The sequence below is a fragment of the Pimephales promelas genome, chromosome 17 (genome assembly GCF_988280905.1).
Source record: "Pimephales promelas chromosome 17, fPimPro1.hap1.1, whole genome shotgun sequence".
Lineage (NCBI taxonomy): Eukaryota > Metazoa > Chordata > Actinopteri > Cypriniformes > Leuciscidae > Pimephales > Pimephales promelas.
The window spans coordinates 719,635-739,888 of record NC_142785.1 but is presented as its reverse complement, the minus strand read 5'-3'; positions in this window follow the sequence as shown (position 1 = coordinate 739,888).

Here is a 20,254-nt window from a genome sequence, read left to right as displayed (position 1 = left end):
AAGAATTACCCTCGCATTATGATAATCCCTCATTTATGCAGGGATATAATACAAGAATATGGCTTATGTAATATTCATACATCATGCATTTGCACTCTGAATAATTGCAGCATTTAAATCCATTCTCTGTATTCAAATACAACATATTTGACAATTGCTGTTCAGTCCCCGTAATAAAAGAAACTGTATTTTCTGAACTTCATTAATGGATCGATACAAATATATGGAAACAAATGGAAGCATCTCGAGGGAAAACCGCCAAGTCTTTATTTAAATACTTGATTAAATTATATGAATATGTATTTGCTGGATGCTAACAGTAGGTTATGAGTAGCGTCAGAAAGACAAATACTATAATACTTTTTAATATTCCATTTAATTTATTTGTCAAATATTTTTTTAGACAGAACTGTTAAACAAAGCTTGTCAAAATAAAAATGTAACTGTAATATAAATGTAACTACGGGTTTGTCGCACCATATCACACGTTACAACCTGAACCAACCTTGCTTGAAGATCAAATGATCTGATTTATTACCAGATTTATTGACCTTGTTTTGAAAATGCCAACACGTGTGCAATAGAACGTGCTTCTATACACTGATTTATTTTTATGCACTTTTAATGCAATAAAGGAAGAAGGTTACTAGTGCTTTTCTCTGGTATTAATTCAACTGGGAGTCATCCGTACGCCTGAGCATTATAATGAATGTTAAAATGTCACAGACACAGAGCATAAGCGTGGAACAAAATGAGTGTGTTCAGGTATGCGACAGATGGCCTCGTCTGAAGTCACTTCTCTATTAGCCCAGAGACTAAGGAGACGAGAGGCTTTAGGGAAATTGTAATTGATTAAAAGAAGCGAAGGAGCCCAGCAGTGAGTCGATACGAGCTGACACCTTGTCATTGTGCAGACGCCTGTATAATCAGACCGTTCGCTTTCAGCACCAGCACATGTACTGAAGGAAACACACACACACACACATCTGCAGAACATCAATCAATTATTCTTTCAGTAAATCATCCCTGCTAAAACCTGTCATCTTGCAGGAGATTCATGCCTTTATGACGAGAATGACATCTATATGGCAGGTGTGTGTTGCATTCAGATGCAGTGTGAGTTTGACACAATGGCAAAACTGATTATTTATAGTGCTAGTGGAAGACGTGAAGCATCTTTCTTTTAGTCCCGCCTCTCTGAAATAACAGAGTAGTATGCATGTATGTTTTGAAGGTCGACAGGTTTGTCTGGTTTCTGAAATCACTGATGTTTTCTAAAGATTGCCATATGCAAACCTGCAGACGATGGGCAATCTGTGAAACCGCGTCCTTTATGCCACACAATTCATTCTCATATATTGTTCTTGTTTCACATCATCTCTTCAAGAGCTGGCGAAAGCTCTTACCGAACACAAACGACAACACAAACCAGTTCATTTCTTTGTGGTATAACTAACCGACTTACTAAAAACTACTAACTAACTGACCAACAACTACAGTAACTCTAGCTTACTAACTGACTGACTGACTGACTAACTAACTGACTGACTATACTGACTAACTGACTAACCAATGAACTAAAAACTACTAACTAACTAACAAACTAACTGACTGACTGACTGACTAACTAACTGACTGACTAACTGAACCGACAAACTAAAAAAACTACTAACTAACTGACTAACAACTAACTCTAGCTTACTAACTGACTGACTAACTAACTAACTGACTGACTAGCCAACAAACTAAAAACTACTAACTAACTGACTAACCGACTAACTGACAAACTAAAAACTAACTGACTAACTGACAAACTAAAAACTACTAACTGACTGACCAATTGACTAACTGACAAACTAAAAACTAATGACTAACTGACTAACTGACAAACTAAAACTACTAACTGACTGACTAACCGACAAACTAAAAACTACAAACTAACTGACAAACTAAAAACTAACTAACTGACTAACTGACTAATCGATAAACTAAAAACTAACTAACTGACAAACTAAAAACTACTAACTGACTGACCAACTGACTAACTGACAAACTAAAAACTAATAACTAACTGACTAACTGACAAACTAAAACTACTAACTGACTGACCAACTGACTAACTGACAAACTAAAGACTAATAACTGACTAACTGACAAACTAAAACTACTAACTGACTGACCAACTGACTAACTGACAAAATAAAAACTACTAATTAACTGACTAACTGACAAACTAAAACTACTAACTGACTGACCAACTGACTAACTGACAAACTAAAAACTAATAACTGACTAACTGACAAAGTAAAACTACTAACTGACTAACTGACAAACTAAAACTACTAACTGACTGACCAACTGACTAACTGACTAACTGACAAAATAAAAACTACTAATTAACTGACTAACTGACAAATCGACAAACTAAAAACTACTAACTAACTGACTAACTAACTAATCGACAAACTAAAAACTACCAACTAACTAAAAACTACTGACTAACTTGCTAGCTAACTAACTACCTAAACATCTAACCAACTAACTAACTAACTAACTAACTAAAACTACTAACTAACCAACTAATTAAGTATTACATTATTACGTTATCTAGGAGTTGTCAGTGGTTCATAAGATAATTTAAAAAGTGTATGATTAATAAACTATTTAAATGTACATTTTTACATCTTATTATTAAGACATATAGTAATAGTTACTTTTACTATTAACATGTATTCCTAATTTCCTACTGTAATTCATGATTAATAGTTATAGTTGTCTGTTAACTATTTTTGTGAGCTTATAAAGTGAGGATGCCTCGTAAAGCTTCTACAAAGGAGATTTAAAGGCATGCAGTTATTATAAAGTGTTACTAAATACACTGTTGTTTTCTTTGAATTAACATTATTTTTTTGATCCCACTGACAGATTTTTGATCTTGTTTTAAGCAGAAACGCTCTATTTCCTCTCTGCTTTTCAAATCAAGATTCAGCCATGTTGTCGAGAGTCGAGAATTTTCTCCATCCTCGTTCCTTTGTTTGAAAGGACTCTTTAAAGCATATCCTCGGTGTGTGTGTGTGTGTGATATATGTCACGACAGTGTAAATCCCCCCACACACACAGAGGATGATATAATGAAGGAGGAGATTCTCTTTCAACTCAACTTTTCTAACAGGTTTCTGAGAGTGAATCCCCAATGATGAAGAACTGGAATATGCTAAAACCCCTCAGACTCATACATAATATTCCTTCATGTGTCTGATATTCACTGTCGAGATGAATAACTAATACTGAGGGGGCTCTTTGTTTCATAATTGTATTGTGATTGGTTCCTTTAAATAGCATGAAAAACACCTGTTTGTGTGGAACAGAACTATTAATTTATTTACATACAACAACTTTGTTCATCCTTTATAATGTGCATGTTTTTAATTTCTGAATTGAATTTCATTGGTATATTTTGGGGCCATAAAGTCAAAAGTGTCATGGTTATACAACTGTTCTCCTGACATCACAATGAAGAAAAAAAGAGAGAGAATTAAAATGTTGAAAAAAACCCCGACATGTCTGACTACTATTGCTGCAGTTTACAGTGTCAGAAAAGCCATTAAAACCAAAGAAAACCAAAGTTATTTCGTTTACACTTTACAATAAGGTTCATTAGTTAAAGGTGCAGTCTGTAAGATTGTGTTCCACTAGTGGTGGAAACAGGTACTGCAGTCCAAATTCAAAACATCAGAGATCGTTGTGTCTCGCACCCCGCCTCCTCAGACTCGACACTCACACGGATGGCCTGTTTGAGGACACACAACAGGAACGAGCGCAATGGACAATCAAAATTGGCAACCTGTCGCATCACAGACCAAAACAACAACAAACATTCCAGCCAGGAAACGTCTCTGGTTACGTATGTAACCCTAGTTCCCTGAAGGGAACGAGACGCTGCGTGTAAACGCCGTGTAAACGCCGTGGGAACGCCTCTGCGTGACGAGTCATGAAGCACGTATGAAATCTGTCCAATGGCGAGACGGAACGTCATAGGCGGGGTGACGTATCGACCAGGAAACTATAAAGCATCCCCGAAACACAAGCGCAACAGCTTCTGATAGGACTGAAGCAAGCGCTCACGGGCATGCTGGGAGTATGGCATAGACACGCAGCGTCTCGTTCCCTTCAGGGAACTAGGGTTACATACGTAACCAGAGACGTTCCCATTCAGGGAACTTCGAGCTGCGTGTAAACGCCGTGGGAACGCTAATACCAACGCCGCCATGCGAGCAGGTGTCCGTTGTATGAAATCAGGCACATATTTAGACGAAAGCACCTGCGCCCCTGGAGCGGAGCTACCATACCCCTGGTTGAGTGAGCCCAGACAGCCAAAGGAGAAGGCTGACCGGCGGACTCATATGCAAATGAGATGGCCTCGACCACTCACTTACTCAACCTCTGCTCAGATGCGGGACAACCTTTCTTCGGAGGTCCAAAACAAACAGATAACTGTTCAGGCTTTCTCCACAGGGCAGCTCTGTGGACATAAGCATCTAGAGCCCTCAGAGGGCAGAGCAGATTAGTTTCTCTTGGTCTGACCTCACAATACCACGAAGAAAAAGAATTACCAATGGGTATCTCCCGTGAAAAGCTCCACTCAAAGGGACGTGGTAAGCAGATAGGCCACCACATACACCTTTAGTGTGGAGTGGGATAACCCTGTGGAGAAATGCTCCAAAGGAATTCCAGCACCGCCACACCGGGCAGTTAACTGGGTCCAACTGGTGTTCTCCCCACCAAGAGGTGAAACATTGCCACCTCAAGGCATATAATCTCCTCGTGGACGGAGCTCTGGATTGGAGGATGGTCTCCACGACCTCAGTCGAGAGACCCGATTCTATGAGCTGGGCCCCCTCAGAGGCCAAGCCACAACCTCCATAGATCTGGGCGGGGGTGAAGTATCGACCCGCATCCATACTCGGGCCGGCCAACGCGGGGCTACTAACAGTAGAAAGACCCCGACTCAGTGAACCCTCTCCAGAACTCCTGGGAGCAGAGCAATCGGGGGAAATGCGTACAGGGGTGACCTCGGCCACTCCTGTACCATCGCATCCAACCCCAGAGGGGCTGGTGGATACAGAGAAACCACAGCATGCAGTGTCTCAGTCCCTGGATTCAAATAGGCCTACCTCGGTATGACCGAAATGACTCCATAGGAGCTCCACCACCTCGGGGTGGAGTCTCCACTCCCCGGGCCTCGGCCCCTGCCTCGACAGGATGTCTGCTCCCCGATTTAAATATCCTGGGATATAAAATCGCCAAAGAAGAAGCTTCCCCTGGGCCCACAGAAGGATCTGGCACTAGCCTGAATAATGGACATGAGCGCAGACCCCCTTGATGGTCTATAAAAAGACCCCCGATGTGCTGTCTGACCGGACAAGAACATGGTGACCCCTCAGGTCTGGTAGAAAGTCCACAGACCCCGGGCTGAGCGACCACTCATGATCGCCCCCAGCCCGTGAGGGAGGCGTATATCGTTAGCTTCTTTGGAACAATGAAGTAACGGCTGTAATACCCCAACTCTCTGTCGGGGGGAAGAACTCGTTCTATCGCCCCCTTCAGTAACAGAGCTTTCACCTCTTGTTCCATGACCAGAGCCTGCTCGGGGGATACCACTGTAGGCAAAATCCCCCGAAAACGAGGCGGACGTGACCTGAACTGGATCGCGTACCCGCGTTCGATAGTCTGCAGGACCCATCGAGATATATTTGGAAGACTTTCTCATTCTGCCAGAAATTCCACTAAGGGTACCAGTCTCTCGAGACTGGCCTCTGGAGTAATTATAGAGACAGAAACAGTGCCCTGTGACCGCGCACAGGCAGGGTTTAACGACTGTTCTGTATCGCTCCTCGGAGCAAACGAGCTTCCCTCGGGAAACCACTCGCTAGGACCGTCTGCGCCCACCCTCACAGGCAGGTTCAGCAGAACGGGTCCCTGCAGACCCCCCTGGTGGTTTATGTAAGAGACCACAGACATGTTGTCTGACCGGACAAGAACATGATGATCTCTGAGGTCTGGGAGAAAGTGTTTCAGAGCCTGAAACACCGCCATCATCTCTAGACAATTTATATGCCATCGGAGATGATGGTCTTGCCACAACCCGCGGGCCGAGCGACCACTCATGATCGCTCCCCAGCCCGTGAGAGAGGCATCCGTCGTCACCGTTACCCGGCGACACGGGGCTCCCAGCGCAGGTCCCAGGGACAGGAACCAAGGTTCTTTCCACATAGCCAGGGCACGGAGACCACGTCGCGTGACCTTGATCTTGCGGAGCGGCTTTCCCCTCGGGGAGAACCCCTTGGTCTTGAGCCACCACTGTAGTGGTCTCATGTACAGCAGGCCGCACGGTAACACGTTGGATGCTGCTGCCATCAGACCCAGAATTCTCTGGAATTCCTTTACAGTGAGTGACTGGCCTAGCTTCACTTGCTTGACAGTCGAGATAATCGAGGCTATACAAGCCGGCGACAGACGTGCCTGCATCGTCGTCGAATCCCATACCACGCCTAGAAAAGTGGTCCGCTGAACTGGCGAAAGCACACTCTTCTTAGCGTTGAGTCTCAACCCCAACCTTCTGATGTGGGCGAGGACGGCATCTCGATGCCGAATCGCCTGATGCTCCGATTGAGCCAGAATCAACCAATCGTCGATGTAATTTAAAATGCGAATGCCCTGGAGACGCAGCGGGCCAAGGCCGCGTCCATGCATTTCGTGAAGGTTCGAGGAGATAACGCTAGGCCGAATGGAAGGACCCGATATTGGTACGCTTCGCCCCAAAAAGCGAACCTCAGGAACTTCCGATGTTGCGGAAGGATGGAGATATGGAAGTACGCGTCTTTTTTTAGGTCTATCGTGACGAAACCAGTCCTCGGACCTGATCTGTGACACGATCTGCTTGAGAGTCAGCATTTAGAACTTGAGCTTCCCTACTGACCGATTTAAGAGGCGCAGGTCTAAAATCGGACGCAGCCGCCCATCCTTCTTTGGAACAATGAAGTACCGGCTGTAATACCCCAGCTCTCTGTCGGGAGGAAGAACTCGTTCTATCGCCCCCTTCAGTAGCAGAGCTTTCACTTCTTGTTCCATAACCAGAGCCTGCTCGGGGGTCACCACTGTGGGCAAAACCCCCCGGAAACGAGGTGGACGCGACCTGAACTGGATCGCGTACCCGCGTTCGATAGTCTGCAGGACCCAACGAGATATATTTGGAAGACTTCCCCATTCTACCAGAAATTCTACTAAGGGTACCAGTCTCTCGAGACTGGCCTCTGGAGTAGTTTTTAAAAACAGAAACAGCGCCCTGTGACCGCGCACAGGCAGGGTTTAACGACCGTTCTGTATCGCTCCTCGGAGCAAACGAGCGTCCCTCGGGAAATCGCTCGCTGGGACCGTCTGCACCCCCCATTACAGGCAGGGTTGGCAGAACGAACCCCTGAGGGCACCGAGAGAGAGCGGGCGCCGGATTCAGCGGCGAACACCTTTGTCTCACGGTGGGGACCACCCTCAGTAGCCTGACACCAGTGGCGTCAGGACTTCTTCGACGAAGCCTTCCTGGCGACAATAACCGTCCTCAGATCGGTTCTATCCCGGGAAGACCTCGCCTGAGAACGCCGCGTCTCAGCCCAGTTTTGCTGGGGAGGAGCCCGCGACGCTCTCTCGACGGGCGGGGCTGCTCTCGCCCAGCAGCCCCCGAAGGATGAGTACGGAGGGGGAGACATTTCTGGAGCGCCGCTGCCTGTTTTTTTCCGGACGACAGCGGCGCATCCAGGAGAAACGCTATATCTTTCTCCTTCATATTAGCCAGATTTAGCCACAGATGCCTCTCCGTGGCCACCAGGGCTGCCATAGAGCGGCCGACTGATCTGGCCGTCTCCTTGGTGGCACGGAGAGAAATATCATTAATCACGTCAGTGCCGACGACCTCCCCCTCACTCATATCTCCTAGACCCAGCAATATTAGCATACATAGAGGTCTGGTGTGTCAAAATTCTAGCTGACACTGGTTTGTTCCACGATCTACACACCTCGGTGTGTAGATCGGGGAAGAAGGGCAAACACCGGCATGGAGGTAGTGAGTGTGATATTAAAAATCTCTCATCCATTTTACTCTCTCGACTCTTGTTTCTCAACTGGCCATTCAATGGTTAATTTTTCCACAGCCCGAGTCAAAAACCTCCATTTTTTTTTTTTTTTCCCTTTATTTTTACTACATTCGCGGGAGACTGGGATGGCAAACGAGCTTCCCACGCTCTCCACTGAGTCCATAGACTCTGCATCCACACTTTCAACATCCAGCTCCTCAGAACTGGATAATTGAAGTGATGGCGCCTCAGCCCGGGCAGGAAAAACCGCAACGCGGACTCCCGCAGCGAGAACTGAGGCACTGGATCTACCAGGTAAGGGCAGAGAAAGGGCGGGGCCCGTCTCAATCCCCGCTGATAGATCCATCTGCGATCCCCACGACGCAAGCCTTCGCTGTGCCTCGGCAGCAGCGGGACCCGAGCCGCGGGGAGCGCGCACCGAACCACTCTCCTCGAAGAGTGCCCGGCGGGAGCGAAGTGTCTTCATGGGCAGACACTCGCAGTGCACAGCCGGCCCCCTCGAGAGCCGACTGAGCATGCTGCACTCCCAAACAAACAACACACAGATCGTGTGTATCCCCACCCGTGATGAAGCGAGGGCAGGGATGAACACACTTTCTGCTGTTGTTTGCTCGCCATATCAATATATATAAATATACAATATTAGACAGACAGACAAAATTCATACATAGAGCGCTTGTGAAGACTCAGAAGCTGTTGCGCTTGTGTTTCGGGGATGCTTTATAGTTTCCTGGTCGATACGTCACCCCGCCTATGACGTTCCGTCTCGCCATTGGACAGATTTCATACGTGCTTCATGACTCGTCACGCAGAGGCGTTCCCACGGCGTTTACACGGCGTTTACACGCAGCTCGAAGTTCCCTGAATGGGAACACACATTTCAAGGTAAAATAACCGGAAAGTGTTCCTCAGGGAGACGAGTGTGTGAACTCAATATTCGCAAACATATGATGGTATTTTCATGGTTTACTAGAGTGAAAAAGTTACATATACTTCCTTTAACATTAATTAACATAAGTTAGCATGAACTAATAATGAACTGCACTTATACAGCATTCATTAAACTTCTTTACTGAAGTTAATTTCAACATTTACTAATACTTTATTAAAATCTTTTTAACATCAGTTAATGCACTGTGAACTAACAAAAAACATAGCTTAATATTAATATAAGATTAACAAATACAGTAACAAATGTATTATTAATGGTTAGTTCATGTTAGTTATAACTAATGTTAATCAATGAACCTTATTGTAAAGTGTTACCGTTATATTTCTCATGACCCATTTTCCATTGTCTCCGAGCCGAACGCCTGTCTTTAGATGAGCATAACACACACGACTGCAGAAACTGAGATTTGATTAAACCCTCCAGGAGACCTTCAGGAAATGTCATGTTTTTCTGCAAATTCTCCCAGATTTATCCGAAGGCTTTAGAGAGGATTAGAGGGATCGATGGCCTTACAACTGTATCTGAGGCTCTGCAATTTGTGTCTTCATGTTGTGCGTTTACTGTAAATCAATGTTTTGCTTTTTCCATTACAGAAAATGTCTCAGAAGTGTGTTGTCACCATCTGACTGCACACAGAAACAATGCAAACCTATGCGTTTCTCTCTGGGCGTGCAGGCTCGTTCTCAGCAACATTAATCAGGTATTTCGTTTTCAGAATGAAACAACAACACCAAACCGTCCATGCAATCAGTGTTGACTTTAACTCTGTCGACTGTAAAATGCTCAACTGCACAGATCTAAAGCCACAACTCTTGCTGGTTTATTCATTACTGATCACAACAGTGTCTGTCTGAACGTCGGTCTTATCGAGTCCAGAAATTCATTTCATGGTCAAATTGGTCGTCTCTATCTCTCCTGTCCTTCACATAGAATTGAACCCTAAAAGAAAGTGTTTTCTAACATATTACTCTTTGTCAATCAGTTAGTCAGTTAATCAGTTAGTCGGTCGGTCAGTTAGTGAGTCAGTCAGTCAGTTAGTGAGACAGTTGTTAGTTAGTTATTTGTTAGTTAGTTAATCAGTTGGTTAGTGAGTCAGTGAGTTAGTTATTTGTTAGTTAGTCAGTCAGACAGACAGTTAGTTAGTGAGTCAGTTAGTGAGTCAGTTATCTGTTAGTCAGTTATTTGTTGGTTAGTCAATCAGTTAGTGAGTCAGTTAGTTATTTGTTAAATTCGTTAGTAAATCAGTTAGTGAGTCAGTTAGTGAGTTAGTTATTTGTTAGTTAGTTAGTCAGTCAGATAGTTAGGGAGTCAGTTAGTTGTTAGTTAGTTATTTGTTAGTTAGTTAGTTAGTCAGTGAGTCAGTCAGTTGTTAGTTGGTTAGTCAGTTAGGGAGTCAGATAGGGAGTCAGTTAGTTGTTAGTTAATTAGTGAGTCAGTTAGTGAGTTAGTTATTTGTTAGTTAGTGAGTTAGTCAGTCAGTTAGTGTGTCAGTTAGTTGTTAGTTTGTTAGAGAATCATTTAGTTGTTAGTTAGTTATTTGTTAGTTAGTCAGACAGTTAGTGGGGCAGTCAGTTAGTTAGTGAGTCAGTCAGTTAGTTGTTAGTTAGTCAGAGAATCATTTATTTGTTAGTTAGTTATTTGTTATTTGATAGTTAGTCAGACAATTATTATTTGTTAGTTAGTCAGTTAGTCTTTCAGTCAGTTAGTCAGTCAGTCATTGAGTCAGTTTGTGAGTCAGTGATTTTTGTTAGTTAGTCAGTCAGTCAGTCAATTATTTACTGAGTCAGTTAGTTTGTTAGAGAGTCAGTTAGTTGTTAGTTAGTTATTTGTTAGTTAGTCAGACAGGTATTATTTGTTAATTAGTATTTGTTAGTTAGACTTTCAGTCAGTTAGTCAGTAAGTCAGTTAGTTAGTTAGTTAGTTAGGGAGTCAGATTATAGTGAGTCAATTAGTTGTTAGTTAGTTATTTGTTAGTTAGTCAGTCAGTTAGTGAGTCAGCTAGTGAGTTGGTCATTTGTTAGTCAATCAGTCAGTCAGTTAGTGAGTCAATTGGTTGTTAGTTAGATAATAATTTAGTTGTTGGTTAGTTATTTGTTAGTTAGTCAGAGTTATTATTTGTTAGTTAGTATTTGTTAGTCAGTTAGTGAGTCAGTTGGTGAGTCAGTCAGTTACTTAGTGAGTCAGTTAGTTGTTAGTTAGTTAGAGAATCATTTAGTTGTTTAGTTGTTAGTTAGTTATTTGTTAGTTAGTCAGACAGGTTTAATTTTTTAGTTAGAATTTGTTAGTCCGTTAGTCTTTCAGTCAGTCAGTTAGTGAGTCAATCAGTCAGTCAGTTAGTTAGTTAGTTATTTGTTAGTCAGTCAGTCAGTCAGTCAGTCAGTTAGTGAGTCAGTTAATTGTTAGTTAGTTAGAGAGTTAGTTGTTCATTAGTTATTTGTTAGTTAGTCAGACAGGTATTATTTGTTAGTTAGTATTTGTTATTTAGTTAGTCTTTCAGTCAGTTAGTCAGTCAGTTAGTTGGTTGTTAGTCAGGAAGTCAGTTAGTTAGTTAGTTAGTTAGTTAGTTGTAAGTTAGAAGTTGTTAGTCTATCAGACAGTCAGTGAGCAAGTGACAATGTTTACACATTTCAGGGATGTCAACCTAAGAATGGATTCTTGGGATATTACCATTTACCCTTTGTCAACATTAGTGAATCAGTCAGTTAGTTGTTAGTGAGTTATTTGTTAGTTAGAAGCTGTTAGTCAGTAAGAGACTAATTATTTATTTTCAGAGACGTTAACAAGAATAAATTCTCACTATATTAACATGTTACTTTTTTAAACCATTTAATTACTCACTCGGTTAAATAGTTAGTTGTTAGTCAGTAGCTGTTCGTTGTTAGTTTGTTAGTTAGTAATTTGTTAACTGTTAGTCAGCCAGTGATACAATGTTTACACCTTTCAGTGACGTCAACCTAAGAATGGATTCTCAACACATTATTAACATATTACATTATGTTGTCCATTTAGTTAGTTAGTAAATTAGTTAGTTAGTTAGTTAGTAAGTTAGTTAGTTAGTCGGTTAGTAGTTTTCAGTTATTTGGTTAGTTTGTTGTCATTTATTTAGTTAGTTAGTTATTTTTTAGTTAGTTAGTTAGTTGTTAGTTAGTTAGTTAGTTAGTTGAGAGTGGCTTTTTTTGTGAGAACCGTAATTCTACAAAAAATTATATGTAGGCAGAAATGGTGGTTACCATTGCTCATTTTGCAGAGGTTTTAAGCCATCAGCTGTGAAACCTTTCTCTCTCTATCTAATCTAGTTATTTTGATCCACCTCTGTGATGCACAGATTCATGCTGTGGGCGTTCGGCCCTGCTCCCCGTCAGACTGAGGACTTCACAGAAACCTGCTTGTTTTGATCCACATGTGATTGCAGGTGTTGTGATTGCTTCTAGTACAGAAATGTGTGTTTCCCACAGCGCTGTAACTCTCCGCTTCACTACTATAGTTCAATGTATCATTGAAGAAATCCACTAGACATGAGTGTTTCCCGAAACTGTATTGTCTCAAATTGGTCTTTCAACTGTGTTTGTTAATGATGTCACGAAGGTGGTGGAGTAATAACTTTCTCATTCATCTCAGTTATTTGCTTTATTTCCAGATTCAATCATAGACTCGTTCACACACACAAGAGCTCGTTCAAACATGCGCAGTCTTCAGAAGCAACGCTTTAAATCTATTGACAAAAAGACAGAAATTAAGACAGAAACCACAGACAGATCTCCTGGAGTTTCTCCTGCGCTTCCTTCAGGCCTCTTCACAGGTCCCAGATCTGTGACTGACTCACGGCTTTGGAAACGCTGATGACTGAACCGGTGTCATGGCACACAATATCTCTCTCAGATTGAAAATATCAACCTTGCGTTGGCCTTGACAGCTTGCTGTTAGAGACAGGACTGTGCTGGAGTGTGTAGCTTGATCCACATAGACCTTCATTTCTCTCCACAGTCGCATTTGTGCAACTTCGGGATTTCCTGATGCAATATATGGCAATTGCTACCAATGAAGTCACTTTATTCTTTCTGCTTATTTTTTTGATGCATGCAGTGCACCTCACATTTAGAGTAACAATTCCTACTGTGTTGAATATGATATAATATAGTCCTAATGTTTCTAATGTTGACCGTGATCAATTCAACAGTCTCAGTGTGTCAGAAAGCTTCAGAAAATCAATGACAATTTTCAGTTTTTCTCTGCTGTAGCTTGAGGAATGAGCCCGGGTTTGATCAAGAGGACTCGTCAGCTCAAATTATGGACATCTGTGTGAACGGGAACACGCTGTCCTTGGACACCTCGGTCTAACAATCTTTTACGGTTTACAGCCGGATATCATTTTTGCTGTCTACAGAGTACAAATCTGCCAGACTGATCAAGACACAATAACCATAATTATATCATGTGAATAGGATATATAGCAGATCTACAAAAAAGTAATTTTATTTCCTGTCTGGTTTTAAAATGTACTGTTTTTTTAGGGCTGTCAAACAATTAATTCCGATTAATCACATGCAAAATAAAAGTTTGTGTTTATATAATATATGTGGGTGCACTGTGTATAATTATTTTGTATATATATAAATACACACACATATGCATGTATATTTAAGAAAAAAAATTATTTATATATAAAATATTTATATTTACATATCATATAAATTATATATAGATATATATACATGAAAATATTTATTGGACATATACAAGTATGTGTGTGTATTTATATATAAAAAATAATTATACACAGTGCACCTACATATATTATGTAAACACAAACTTTTATTTTGGATGCGATTGTATAAGTTTGAGAATATAGTTTCATTTATTTTTCTAAGCCAATAGTGTTTGTTCTTTGTTTGTTTTTTGGCATAACATCGAGCATGATGTAACTTTATTTTTGAAAGAAGTATGATCGTGTTTTATTATCCGACACAACGTTTACGTTTGAAAAGAATAACTTCCGTTTGGGAATCGATTCAGAATGTTCGAATAGTGATTCTATTCACAAAAAGACTTGCTCAGAAGACTCGTCTCTGATTCAGTCATGAACACTCTCAGGTGTTTTGCATTCAATACTTGTGATTTTATCAATATTTCGCTATATTTTAAAACGTTTTTATACCTGCTGATTGAAGTGATATGCTGATTGGCTTTGGGTCTTTTAAATGTTCATTCTGATTGGTTCAGATTCAGTCACGATTTATTGAAATCTTGCCTGGACTATATGAATAAAAGATATAGCTAGTCTTGTTTTTGATTCCATTATTGGGCACATTTGCTGATCGGGTGAAAATGTGGACTATAAAACACAGACTGAAGGAATTCGGCACTAATACAAAATTTATAATCCGAGTCTCAAAATTCAGCTTGTGATCGCACAGATCAGATTATCATCACATTTCCCGGGGACGTGTTTATTTATAATTGACAGCTCAAATCTGTGGCGTTATTACACAGGGCGAACAGGATCTCACCAACAACATGTTCCTGAATTAAATGAACATCTTTGTAGATCCAGGAACAACATGATTCCCATCAACCAATCAGATTTGAGGGACAAGTTTATATATCAAGACTCATAACCCGGGTTAGCTCACACTCTTGAATAATTATATTCCACGAATTAAAACAATATTGACATGTAGGCTATTTATATATGGCTATATGGATGCACCCATCGTGTTATTGGCAAAATAGACGATATTAAAGTTCTCGTGTTTAAATAAATAAAGCATTACTAAAATAAAAGTAAATAGGGATCACAAAATTAGCATCAATGAATGTCTATAGCCTAATATTGACCTGTATACGCAAGATCCACCGATACCAACCAATTGAAAAAATCTCTGATAAAACCGATATTGGTAATTAGTATTTCCCACAGATATATGATAAGACTAATAAATAAATAAAAGCAGTGGAAGTGCATTAGAATATGCACGTTTTTATGTAATAGCTGTAGATGTGTTCAACATAATGAACCAAATAAAGCCTCCAGTAGTTCCAGAGTCATGTTTATTCTGCAGGTGTTTCTCTTCTGTCCACCGTCAGTGATGGATGATGAGATTCCTTCAGCCGTCAGTGTCAGGGAGTGTGTGGTCGAGCCACACACACACACACACACACACACACGCTGGGGTGAAGTGTGTGTCTCTCCATCATCACATTAGTGTTACAGCAGAACTCACTGCATTCTCTATTCATACAATATTTTTTAAGGAATACAATTTCCTTCACAAATATTCTCATTATATATTTTTTTTATTTCTGTCTGGCTACTTGAAGACGCCATTCAAGTAACCACATGAAACAATACAGTCTAAAAGCATTTTTTGTGCAGTAAAAATTAATAATAATAAAAATGTGTTTCATTTCTGTAGCGTTTTTCCTCAGCACTCAAAGCGCTTTACACAACCACCTCAATGTGCAGCATTACTGGAAATAATATTTTATTCTTTCTACTTCAAAATTTCACGTTTAATTCAACGTCTTACTTGCCATTCATTTTTTCAATCAAATATGATATCCAGAATGACTCGCATGTGTTTTTGACTGTTTGATTATGAGGTTTTATGAATAGTGTGTGTGTGGTTTGCGAGTGGGAGGGGCAACTCGGCTGTCAATCAAAATGTCTAATCAGCTGTCCAATGAAAGAGAGGACCCAGACTAACGACATGTGTGTTAATGAGTGGAGATGCAGTTTCCATGACGCCCATATGCTGTCATAAATCATCCGCAGTCACAGGTCATCCCATTACAAGCAGAGGCCGGGGTGTTAATTGAAGGCTGTCCGTTTGGGCCGTGCTTTCATTAATTTTATGAGCACTCTCCCTGATCACATCTCTGAGTTATGAGTCATATGTTCATCCATGGCATCTTATGTAAGCTTGTATACAATCTTAATCATCACAATGAATTAATCGAATTCAATTCCAAAAAGTGTGATTTTTCTATAAATAAAATAGAGCTAAAACACAATGCAATGCATATACGCCTCAAGCACCTGTGGACAAACCAACTCCTTCATAATAATAAGATCATTTGACTGAATGTTTACCGGGGAGATCTGCAGCTCCTGTCAGCGATCTGCTCCAGTTTTAGTGTTTTGCTGCCCTCTGTTGGACACTGGCAGACTCTCTCACTTTCACCCAATCCTTCTGGAACTTGTGCATTATAATGTGAAAACACTGGCAATGCATATATAGTAAATAATAATAATGCAGTTTCTCTTATTATCTGATCACTTCAACTATCAGACGTGCGACTTTAAATTCAGCAATGCTGCCTTTAAAAATGTTAGGAATATGATATTGTGGTAAATGTGCTCAGCAATTCTAATTAAAACGAAACTTCTGTTGCTACATGTTTTATAACATTAAAAAAAATATTCATTTTTGTTTTTTGTTTTAATTATATAAGCTTTTTATGTTAATTTTAGTTTTGTGCTTTAGCTATTTTATTTGAGATAAAATTTGATATATAGGTTTAATTTAGTTTTAGTTTAGTTTTTTCCCTGTTAATAATTTTAGTGCTTAAACTTATCTCAGTTTTCAACATATCTAATTTTCATTTAGTTTAAGTTTTTCAACTAGTATTTTTTTCCAGCTTCATTTCAATTAACATACATGTTTTTAATAATTTCAACATGGCTTAATCAAACCAGGATGTCTGCAGGTGATCTAAGCTGCTGTGATTGGTTTGAGGCGGAGGCAGATTTGCATATTCGTGGCTCAATGTTTACTAAATGAGCAAGGCTGTAGAGTCTCCAATCCTTGATTCTGATTGGTCAACGGCTGTGCTCTATTTACGATAAACCACGTCTATGACCGTTTCACCCAACAGTTCTGTGTATCACTGTAACGCTGCGGTTCCTATGTTGTGTTTATTTGAGCTTTCATGCAGATTACACACCGGAGCGTTGTTGCTGTTCACGCTCAGGGACTATTTTTTTCTAGCGGAAGGAAGGCTTTTAGAGATTTTACTTCATGAAAGTTGCACTAATGCATTTTTTTTAACTTGAATATTTTTATTGTGTGGTAACCGTTTTATAAAAGCAATAAGGTAGCCTACTCGAGGCATGTGCTCGTGCTGTATTGTATCGTGAATAAGTAAATTACTCCGCTCGCGTTGAGCCGAACAACACCGTTACTCACAAGACAGCACCTCACTGCTTATAGGCTACTTAAAGCATGAAGAAAATATTTTCACAGGAACAAACGTGTAAATATGTAATTTTTATTATTAAAGAAGAGTTGTAATTGAAATAATTATTAAAAATGACTGCAGGGGGGCTTTAAAAGGGTCACGAATTGAGAAATTCAGCTTTAATTGAAACCAAGCTCAGAAAACGACTCGTTTTAGATTTTGTAATACAAATGAAAGACCAAATCAGATTATAGTGCTATAATCAGCACTTTTCATGATTAGTTAATCTGGACAGCTGTAATAGAACAGAAGAGGACTTTGAGAGAGTTCAACATGTAATTATATATGCAAAGATGTTATAGCCAATCAGAGAAGAGAGTGTTTACATTGAAGACACGCCCCTTCAAACAGATTGTTCATATCACAGGCTAAATTCAGGGTAGAAAATGGCCTTTAATTTCTAAATTATGACAATTTATGAGGTAAAAATAATCTTTGATCACACACTGACCCATGAGAGAAGATACAGCGTGATGATTTCAATGTCTGTTCCTGGGAATGAATCGCTGTTTATCGTTTACATGAAAATGAGAATTTTTCACATGCAGTTCATGAAGCCTGGAATAAAAATATTTAATCTCTGCATGAAAAAGTGATTTACGGTCAGTAATCGTAGAAATGAAAATATGAGATGCAGATGTGGCCTACCTTTGTTTTAAATGAAGTTCAGTTAATCCTATGTTGACGTTCTGTAACGCAGAAGCTCTCGGACTGGATAAACTTCACCGAAGGGTTTCTTCTGTCCACAAGTGTCCGTCCTCCAGCACTCTTTGCTCAAACAGTGGTTTCCAGGTATGGTTTCATTCCTTCTGCCATTAACAGGAATCTCCCATCATCAGCGAACAGCATGCAGACGAGACACGTGTCCAAATCTGGTCATGACCGAAGCAGCTTCTCCGGCTCTGGACTCGGACCAAGAAAACACACTCATAATTTATAGTGTTTATACATGGCTTACATTTTTCGACAAGATGGTGGATGTGTGTGTTGATTTTTTTCTTTTTTTCTCTCGGTCGACTGCATATCAGTCACAACTGAACATGTGTGAGCACGTAAAGCCATGAAAGTGAACTAAAACGAGCAGGTTTAAGGGAAAGATTTAAGGAAGCGAATGGGGCCAATTCATCAATATTCAAATATTCAGTTTTAATATAGTAAATAATGTTCGTTTAACATGATTTTGCTTTCACTTACGACCTTTTCTGTTCACAGTCAAATGCAAGTTTACAACTTTGTTGCCACTCTACAAAAAAAGGGTTTTCTAGCACAAATATTTAAACATGATTAAAGTCCCTGTAGTCAATCATTTAACCCCTTAAAACTCGGTTTTGATTACCAAAACCACATTTTTTTCTTGAAAAATATTCTTCATGTCTTAAAATATGTTGAATGTAACTCGACACCCTTGCCTTATTTAGGATGTGTGGTTCTATAAATATGCAAATGAGCCCCACCTCCACTCACTCAGCTCAGAGATCCACTGTTGGTCGGACCTTTGGAACTTGGAACTTGGAACTTGGAACTTGGAACTTGGAACTTGGAACTTGGAACTTGGAACTTGGAACTTGGAACTTGGAACTTGGAACTTGGAACTTGGAACTTGGAACTTGGAACTTGGAACTTGGAACTTGGAACTTGGAACTTGGAACTTGGAACTTGCTAGACAAACTAACAAGGCAAACATGGGGTCTTAAATACACAAGGTCTGATGACTAAACAAGACACACCTGTAAACAATCAAAACAATGAACCAATGACAACACAACACATGAGACTTGAGAAGCACATGACATGATCACATGAGGACAAGGGAATCACATGACAAACCAGGAAACATGAACATGAAACAAAAACCAAAACTATCTATATAACAAGACCCACACACACACACACACACACACACACATATATATATATATATATATATATATATATGCAGTCTCCAAACCCTAAAATGACTGTAAATAATAATATAAACAGCGTTACATCTCAAATAATACAATATGTTTTATCCATCTTTTTTATAAAAATATGTACGTAGTTCTTCTCGATGTCGTACGAACACGTGTTTTAGATCTAAACGCTATAAAAGGTTGTACGGTTTTCTGAGATCAGCTGTTCAGTCGCAGACGTCGTCACATCACACACACATTCCCAGAGGTTTGCTGGAGTGTGTGTCGTGTGTTTTCATCTGAAGGATAGTGTGTGTCCGTGAATAAGCCAGCAGGGACTGTGTTTCATCCCGAGAGCGCCTCTGTTTTATCTCCGTTCATTCTTGGGGTCATATAGAAGGTTTACTGAAGTACAAACACCACATCATGGCCTTATAAGCAATTACAGTACAGGATCTGTCACACACACACACACACACACACACACACACACACACACACTCATACCACACCGCAATCATTCAGATCTGAGTTCATCTAGGAAATATTCAAGATGTTTTGTGTCAGTTTTAGTTTCAGTAAAGAAGAACAGTATTCATCATTCCCAGATCTCGAGTGTGTGTGTGTCAGAGCATTGATCAGTCTGAGCTCTTCACACACGTGTTTAACAGAATAAACGTGTCATAAAAATGCTTTAATGCTGTGAAAATGTGCACTTACACTGAAATGACCTTGAATATTAACAATGAGTCATTTTTTCATTTCTAATATGATCAACATGATCAAGTCTCCTCCGGATTGAGAGTTCAAGTAAAACTCTTAATAATTGTACAATCAGCTCGACAGTGTCTTCAGTGTCTTTGCTGTCAAATCTGCACTGATCTTTATCAAGTAACGCAAGAATAACTTTCATATTGTTAGTAATATTTCAGCAGACACCATTTTTGTAAAAATCAGTCTTTTGAGGACGGTTTATTTGTTGATCTCTCGGTCATCATTGCATTGCCTTTGACTTTTTTATTCTT